The sequence below is a fragment of the Coregonus clupeaformis genome, chromosome 24 (genome assembly GCF_020615455.1).
Source record: "Coregonus clupeaformis isolate EN_2021a chromosome 24, ASM2061545v1, whole genome shotgun sequence".
NCBI classification, from domain to species: Eukaryota; Metazoa; Chordata; class Actinopteri; order Salmoniformes; family Salmonidae; genus Coregonus; species Coregonus clupeaformis.
This window is the reverse complement of record NC_059215.1, coordinates 29109218-29118583: the sequence shown is the minus strand read 5'-3', so window position 1 is coordinate 29118583 and position 9366 is coordinate 29109218. Positions and strand designations below refer to the sequence as shown.

Genomic DNA, 9366 nt, shown 5'->3' with positions numbered 1-9366 from the left:
CCCGCAGCAATGTTCCAACATGTAGTGGAAAGCCTTCCCAGAAGAGTGGAGGCTGTTATAGCAGCTGTTGTGTCGAGAAAACGTTGCTAATTATGCTGTGAGACCAAGGAGAACCGCTGACGCTGTATTTTCATCATAAAGGTTTATTCATAACAAAGGGTTACAGCGTCGATTTACAGATACCTGCAGATATCTGGAGAATAATCGCCCCATCTCAAATATGATTATTCTGTCTTCCTTTGTCCTATCTGTGGTATATATCCTATGTAATCTGATATGGGTGGTTCTTCCTACCAACCAATCCCCTGTATCCACACAACAGACTTCCTCTGTTCTATGGGGTGTCCCCCTAAAACTACTCCCCAGATGCTCCCTCTAAGCTGAATAAACCTCCTCTCAGGTTCCATTTGAAAACGTTAGCAAAGTCATAATTCCTCAGATACTACACAGCAAAGGGGGTTCAACTCCATATTAATGCCCATGATTTTGGAATTAGATGTTCGACAAGCAGGTGTCCACATACCTTTGGTCATGTAGTGTATATCATTCAGACTAGACAATAACAAAGTTCATGATATGCCAGCTTGGTCTCATAGACTAGACGTAACATAGTGAATGTAAATCTGGGACACTCATTACATAGTATGATATGTTACGTTTGGAATAGTTACATAAGACAGAAGGTTACTTGAGGCAAAAACAAAAGTAGGGTGGTTGGTCGGGTCTATAACACGAACTTCTAGTAACCCATAGGTTGCTCTTTTGAATCTCTTCATGGACAACTTTATCATTTTAGCAACTTTGCAATACTAACTACATTTGAGCTACTTTGCAAATACTTAGCATGTTAGCTAACCCTTTCCCTTAACCTAACCTTAACCCTTAGCCTAGCTAACGTTAGCCATAACAAAATTGGAATTTGTAACATACGTTTTTCACATTTGTAACATTTTGTACGAATTTCAATTCGTAACATATTGTACGAAATTGATGATGGACACCCACAAATTAATACATACAATACAAAACGTAACATTTACTAATTGGGAGTGTCCGGGATTTATAATCATTATGTTACGTCTACCCATGAGTCCAGGTTGGATATGCAAATTAAATATCTTACAATAGCCAGAATCAGACTAGGGAAATTAACTAAATCATAATACAGGTATTCAATTTAAAAACATTTATTGTGCAAGACAGATTTAGACTGCTGAGAGAAGTCACAATATACCTCCTACCACTCGCTCTGGTCAACCTTTAGGGGTAGTGAATAGAAAATCATTGGAGCTGCCCGCCCTTCACGCATTGAAAGGGTCCGCCTTGAATTGTGTCAGATCAGAGTAGTGTTTTCAGTTGGCACATTGGAATCGAGCGTTTCGGAGCACTACCAGACAGCCAGCCAGCCAGACCCTGCTATTTCCACAGTTTTATCAAAAGTCAACGGGTGAGTAACATGGCGCAAAATGTAAATTATTGGATATAAAGAGTGTGTAGCCCCCCCAAAAAGTGATTCCTAATGTTACATTTGTATGGCAGTAGCTATAACGCTAGCTAGCTAGCTGATTTTGTTAGCCGAAGCCTTTGGCAAAGGTTTGGTCAAGTGCGTTGTACACTCAAGCCAGCTAGCTAGCAGCTACAGTATGTGCTAGCTAGCTGGTTGTTGGTGGCTAGCTAACTATCTAGCTATGAAACCTAACGTTTTTTTGTCGTTATTTAATTTACTATGTCATTTTCATGCATGGTTTAATGGTCTTTAGTTGTCTTGCTACTAACGTTAGTCGTTACTTAACTGACTATAAATAGCTAGCTAACGTAAACGGTAGACCAGCATTGCAGAGTGAGGTTGGTTGGAAGAGCATGTTTTGGAGCTATTCTAGCTAGCTATTGGACTTGAGATGCTAGCTAGCTAGGCGACAGTATACCCCTGACATTAGGCCTAGTTATAGAAAAACCTTGGTTGTGTAACTAAATATAGGGTGATGGGGATAAACCTATTCCCTTTCATGACATTCAGAACACAGAGCAAGTCAAATGGGGAGATGGACTGTCACTGGTTAGTTACAGCAAGCCTTTGGCAGAAGAACAATGCCCTTTAATAAGTAACTGCCAAAATAAAGGAAACGCTTGAGTAAATGAGGGATAGAAAGTATATTGAAAGCAGACGCTTCCACACAGGTGTGGTTCCTGACTTAATTAAGCAATTAAGATTCTATCATGCTTATGGTCATGTACCAAAGTTTTTATGAAAATGTATGCACGCACTACTGCAAGTCGCTCTGGATAAGTGTGATAAATGACTTAAATGTATACAAATGCCCAGCTGCCAAATTTTTGGCCTACCATGGTTAGAAGAAGAGATCTCAGTGACTTTTTGAAAGAGGGATCTCAAATGATCATTGGGGGTTTAAAGTGTGTCACCAAAAACAAAACATGAAATGATGGAATTTCTCATGGAAGAATGTTGTCACATCCCTCCTATAGAGTTCCAGACACTTGTAGAGTCTATGCTAAAGCACATTGAAGCTGTTCTGGTGGCTTGTGGTGGTCCAATGCCCTATTAAGACACTATGTTGGTGTTTCCTTTATTTTTGTATTTACATGTAGCTATGGCATTTGATCCCCCAGTAATGTGTCCCTTGGATTGTGTATTCCTGCTGCGAACCTAGAGAAATTGAGATTAAAAAACACACAGACAAATAACAGCAAAGCCAATGCGATAAGTGACAGCTGTTTAGAAGTCCAGATTGCCTCTGCTACCTACCCTACAGTAAACCAACACACAATTGCCCCAGGGACTGTTTTTTTGTACTTTTTAAATATACGCTTTCTTGGGTAATGCTAGGAAGTCTTTGGAACTGTTAAGGCTCACGCACCTTGTACGGAATGTGGATCTAGCATTCGTCTGCCGATCGTTCAGCGTGATGTTTTAGGGACCACATGATTCTACATGTAAAATCGGTGCACACTCGGTTCGCAAATTACGTTCAGAGGTGCTAAGTGCTCTCTGCCAGCAAACTCTACTGGTCTGTCTGAGCCCTTAAGCTCTACCCAAAACAGGTGAGAGTTATGTTGGCAATGGCAAGAGATGATTTCTCCCCTCCCTCCCCCCTCAGGGCTACAGAAACAAGCAAAGCCTTCTACTGTACTTGCTCTGAATTTTCCAGGTTTCTGCTTTTGTGTTAGTGTTTGAGGTTCTCTGGTGTAGGAAATCTGAGTGGGGATTTGGACTAGGTCCAGGCTCTGCTGCTGCTACCACATATGTCCACTAATCCTTCAGTATGTGTAATGCTAGTTTATTTTATAAACCTGGCCTCTCTCTTTACTCTGCCCATCCTTTCACCCGCACCCTGGCCATGCAGCAGCTGTTTCATGGTCTCTTTCCATTCCATTGGCTGCCCTTCTTCCTTCATCCTTGGTTCTATTTCTGTTGCTGTCCTTGGGGAGGTCTTTGCCAAGCTCTGCTCTGAGCTGCAGGGGTGGGGGAAGTAGGCAGGACTACTGTATGTAAACAATGGTGAATATTGTATCCTCTGGTCCAGATTAGATAATGTTGTTCATTATTAGATTTTTTTTTCTTCTGTTAATAACTGCTAGGCCTGGGGGTTGGTTGATGGCTGTAATTTCGAGAATTATGATTAAAGGCCGATCTTATACCCTTCGGAAATGGACCCTACGGAGCGTTGTGCTGTGTTGCAATGTCGCTTTTTGTCACAAAAGGGGCGGCTCCTTGTAATATTTAACACAGTTTTTACCTACCTGAAAATTGAGACTTGACGTATCATTCCTTGAGAAGACTGAGGGGCAGTATTGAGCGAGTTTTGCAACAAAGCCCACCCATGTGTCTACCTCACATCTTTTCCGATATCCCTTCTGGTATAAACACACAATCAATGTATGTCGTGTTACTACTTACTGTTCTACTTGCAAGCTTCCTTTTTTGTGCTTTTAGTTTGAGATTTGCTACGCGCAATTGTCTGTCCAGTTTTAAGGAGTGTCTGTGCAAGCTGGTGAGACAATACGAGCACCAATACCACCCTTGGATGCGGTTGTATTCGGACAAGCGCGCAAAAGACAATCGCTGGAGGGAGGTATCACAATTTGGACACCGATACAAAGAAACATGGAGAAAGATTCGGGACCGGTATGTTCACAATCTGAAAAGGGTGAAAGAGATGAGGAGTAGGGCTGCCGCCAGTGTGAGAGTCCTGCCGATTGTCCAACAACTGGACTGGCTTCGTGTTTACGTGACACATCGTCAGACACCCATATGCCAGATACGGTATGTACTCTTGTCATGCATCTGAGTACTTTTGTACTGTGTGTTTGTGATCTTATGTTTAGAAGACCTAGTTGGAACATGACGGCTCTTTTCTGGGTGGGAGAAATTGTGAGTGGGAAATATTTAGCACCTGTGTAGTTATCATAATGATTAGCAGGGCTAGTTCAAACATCTGAAAACAGACAATGGGGTGTGTGCATATGCTAATTAGTTTGAGATGTTTATGAAATCAGTTCCTTTTGATTAAGCATTTGAACTCTAAGGAGCCCATGGAGATATTTAAAGGTTATTGCGACGTATTCTAATATATTCGCCATCTGCTTGGAGTGGTGTGGTGTTTTTTGCAGCTCATCTAAAGGTGGGTCATCGCCCCTTGGTTCATCTCCTCGGCCTGGTTCATCTCCATCAACCTCTGCCCCAGACCCAGCTCCAGTGGCCGGAAGAGGAAGACAGCTGACGATCCTTTGGACACTGACGTTATGCAGCGGGTGGATGAGTTAAAGAAACTGCAGCAGGGGTTACAGAAACAGAAGCACAGAAACAGAAGCAGTGTCCAGCTAAGGCAGTCTATGACGTCATGGTACCATGGATGGTGTCTATTCCTCCTGATCAATGTCTCCCATTTGTCAGGGACATGACGATGTATTTTTTACATTGCACTATTTTCCTTTTTGTGATATTTCTTCTTGTGATAGTTATTTACAATCTAAAGGTCTGCAAATGTCTGTCTGGATATTTGTACTAAAAATATTACTGTTCTGAATCAGTCACTGCTTTGTGTACTGCTTTGTACATGAGCTAGATGAGGCCAATGTCGTGGGGGTCTGTCCTTATTGTCTGAAGCTGGACACTCATTCTCACCCGCAGGAAGGTCTCCATTGAAAGGCCACAGCACATGACCACGTACAACCTTGTGTTATGTTGATTGGTAAATGTCTCGATGGTCTAGCCTTACTGTCTACAGCTGGACAACCATTTTCACCCATGTACCATAGCAGGAAAGTCCTCTATTGAAAGGCCACTACACAACACGAGGTCTTGAGGGTCTAGCCTAAAAAAAAAACTTAAACAACACAAGGATGAAGTGACTCTCATTATGGTAGTCTTTGTGATTTCTAAAGTGTGAATAAGAAATGGCAAAATCCAAACAGAAAAACCAAGTGTGTAGCTAACAACATGACAAACGGTAATTAACCAGAGGAAGAGAACATACAGTATGTGCGCACATGTTTTTCTAAACCACACTCCAACATTTATTGTAGGGTGTCACGCATGATAGCAGCTGCCTGGAAAGACACTCAACCAGCTGGTGTGAGGAAGTAGTCCTTGAGGTTGTTGCGCACATCTATAGCAGCTCTGGTTGCCCTGTCTGTCGAACGTTGTTTCTTGGGTCCAGGAAGCTGGTGTCCGCCTGTCTCTGCTCCCCTGGATACAGGTCCCCAGTGGGTGTGGAGTGGTCAACAAACGTGGGGTTGATGACTGTGTTGTCAGTGTCTGTGGTGCAAAGGTAGTTGTGGAGGGCCAGACAGGCCTTCACAAGCGTCTCCACTTTCTCTACGGCAACCTCAAGGGCTCTTCCAGGATATATCATCAGGCCAGAAGAACCTTTTGAATAAAATAAATGTTTCCATTAGTATTGAACAGAACATGAAGGCAATAAAATGTTTACTGTAACAGTTGTGCAGCCTATGCTTTGGACATATGCCCCCATCCTGCCAGATCACTTTTGTGAGGCAATCAATTACATCTATATTGGTATACAGTGTATCAGCCATTATGTGTGACAGTCATATCCTCATCAGAGACATTCCTTTGGTAATATTCATGGTAACCGTTGGGTTATATATGAAGACGTACAGTGCCTTCGGAAACTATTCAGACCCCTTGACTTTTTCCACATTTTGTTACATTACAGCCTTTTTCTAAAATGAAAATTTAAAAATCCTCAGCAATCTACACGCTACCCCATAATGACAAAGCAAAAACAGGTTTTTAGAAATGTGTTAAACATTTAAAACCTTTTATTTACATTATTATTCTGACCCTTTGCTATGAGTTTTTGAAATTGAGCTCCGGTGCATCCTGTTTCCATTGATCATCCTTGATGTTTCTACAACTTGATTGGAGTCCACCTGTGGTAAATTCAATTGATTGGACATGATTTTGAAAGGCACACACCTGTCTATATAAGGTCCCACAGTTGACAGTGCATGTCAGAGCAAAAACCAAGCCATGAGGTCAAAGGAATTTTCCGTGGGAGCTCCGAGACAGGATTGTGTCGAGGCACAGACGGTAGAAAAATATGTCTGCAGCATTGAAGGTCCCCAAGAACACAGTGGCCTCAATCTCTCTTAAATGGAAGAAGTTTGGAACCACCAAGACTCTTCCTAGACCTGGCCGCCCGCCCCAACTGAGAAATCGAGGGAGAAGGTCCTTGGTCACTGACAGAGCTCTAGAGTTCCTCTCTGAAGATGGGAGAACCTTCCAGAAGGACAACCGTCTCTGCAGCACTCCACCAATCAGGCCTTTATGGTAGAGTGGCCAGACCGAAGCCACTCCTCAGGAAATGGCACATGACAGCCCGCTTGGAGTTTGGCAAAAGACACCTATAAACTCTCAGACCATGAGAAACAAGATTCTCTGGTATGATGACACCAGGATTGAACTCTTTGGCCTAATGCCAAGCTTCACGTCTGGAGGAAACCTGGCACCATCCCTACGGTGAAGCATGGTGGTGGCAGCATCATGCTGTGGGGATGTTTTTTAGCGGCATGGACTGGGAGACTAGTCAGGATCGAGGCACAGATGAACGGAGCAAAGTACAGAGAAATCCTTGATGAAAACCTGCTCCAGAGCGCTCAGGTCCTCAGACGGGCGAAGGTTCACCTTCCAACAGGACAATGACCCTAAGCACACAGAGAAGACAACACAGGAGTGGCTTTGGGACAATTCTCTGAATGTCCTTGAATGGCCCGGACTTGAACCCGATCAAACATCTCTGGAGAGACCTGAAAATAGCTGTGCAGCATCGCTCCCCATCCAGCCTGATAGCGCTTGAGAGGATCTGCAGAGAAATGGGAGAAACTCCCTAAATTCAGCTGTGCCAAGCTTGTTGCGTCATACCCAAGAAGACTCGAGGCTGTAATCGCTGCCAAAGGTGCTTTAACGAAGTACTGAGTGAAGGGTCTGAATACTTATGTAAATGTAATATTAACTTTATTTTAAATAAATAAGCAAAAATGTCAACCTGTTTATTGCTTTGTCATTATGGGGTAATGTGTGTAGATTGAGGAGAGAAAATAACAATTTAATCAATTTTAGAATAAGGCTGTAAAGGAACAAAATGTGGAAAAAGTCCAGGGGTCTGAATACTTTCCGAAGGCACTGTATATGTCATAAATTGTAACGCTGTAACCTTTATCTGTAAGAAATAAACCCATGCATTAAACGCGTATGGCTTCTGAGTTTGTTTATTGAAAAGTTTGTTCACAATGCAGCAAATGATAACAGAAAAGTAGTGCCTGATATTTGTCTGTTATTACGAAGTTGACACAAGATGGAAGTCAAATGTATTGAGGACTGTTAATGTGCTATTAAATGGCCTGCAAATTATACGAAAGCCTTACCCCTGACACAAAGTAAAAACAAGCTGGTGTGAATGAGGGGCAGCCCAATGCTGGTGATTTTTAATGGAGATTCATGTATTCTCCATTGTCCCCTCTTGTAGTGTTCAGTGGACGAACTTGCCATTTTCTCAGTCGAGTAATAAGAGCAGTTCAAGCTCTTGCTGTTGCAATTCATAGACATGTTTCTTTGGCTAAAAAGTAGTGTTGAATCATAGAACACCAGACTACAGGAAACAGCAGAGGGATTACCCCCCTATCCACATCGACGGGACAGCAGTGGAGAAGGTGGAAAGTTTTAAGTTCCTGAGTGTACATATCAATGACAAACTGAAATGGTCCACCCACACAGAGTGTGGTGAAGAAGGCGCATCGGCATCTCTTCAACCTCAGGAGGCTGAAGAAATTTGTCTTGTCACCTAAAACCCTCACAAACTTTTACAGATGCACAATTGAGAGCATCCTGTCGGGCTGTATCACCGCCTGGTACGGCAACTGCACCGCCCACAATCGCAGGGCTCTCCAGAGGGTGGTGCGGTCTGCACAACGCATCACCAGGGGGCAAACTACGTGCCCTCCAGGACACCTACAGCACCCGATGTCACAGGAAGGCCAAAAAGATAATCAAGGACAACTACCACCCGAGCCACTGCCTGTTCACCCCGCTATCATCCAGAAGGCGTGGTCAGTACAGGTGCATCAAATCTGGGACCGAGAGACTGAAAAACAGCTTCGATCTCAAGGCAATCAGACTGTTAAACAGCCATCACTAGCACAGAGAGGCTGCTGCCTACATACAGACTTGAAAATCACCGGCCACTTTAATAATGTTTACATATCTTGCATTACCCATCTCATATGTGTATATTCTATATGATCTATTGCATCTTAGCCTATGCCACTCTGATAATGACATTGCTCATCCATATATTTATAAATTCTTATTCCATTCCTTTACTTAGATTTGTGTGTATTAGGTTTTTGTTGTAGAACTGTTAGATATTACTTGCTAGATATTGCTGCACTGTCGGAACTAGAATCACAAACATTTTGTTACTCTCGCAATAACATCTTCTAACCATGTGTATGTGACCAATACATTTGATTTGATTTGATTAGCTAGCTAGCATTTGTAAACAAAAAGGCATAACATCGGATCCGGAAGTTTGAATGTCGTCGCTAGCTACAGAGTGCCTTCTTGCTTGGTAAGCTAGTCTGGTTCCCCAAGCCCCCAAGTGCATATACACTAGACAAGGCCGACTTCCTCTGGGTGGAACGCAACGACGATGTGGACAAAAGTGCGCATGCGTGAACGTCGATCGACTGAGTAAAGCTTGTAGCAACATTAAGCCTACAGTAATGGCAGCATCAACCTCAATATTACACTCTGACCTTGTGGAATTGTTCGATACGCAATGGAGGTTGACATTCGGTGTGTCATCATTCGCAGTTCCAACATAT

At 42.9% G+C, this 9366-nt stretch overlaps 1 protein-coding gene across 7 annotated transcripts in view; it reads left to right on the top strand.

Moving 5' to 3' along the window:
• Positions 1-1260: 1260 nt before the first annotated feature.
• LOC121538353 (protein NDRG3) overlaps positions 1261-9366 on the top strand; it is an 80294-nt gene continuing 72188 nt past the window's right edge. For 2 of the 7 annotated variants that reach the window (XM_041846276.2, XM_041846270.2), the window contains exon 1: positions 1262-1447. The gene's annotated coding sequence lies outside the window, so the exon portion shown is untranslated. Of the gene's footprint in view, positions 1448-3952; positions 4800-9366 lie in introns of all 7 variants that reach the window. The other 5 variants (XM_041846274.2, XM_041846272.2, XM_041846273.2 and 2 more) reach the window with 5 other exon arrangements.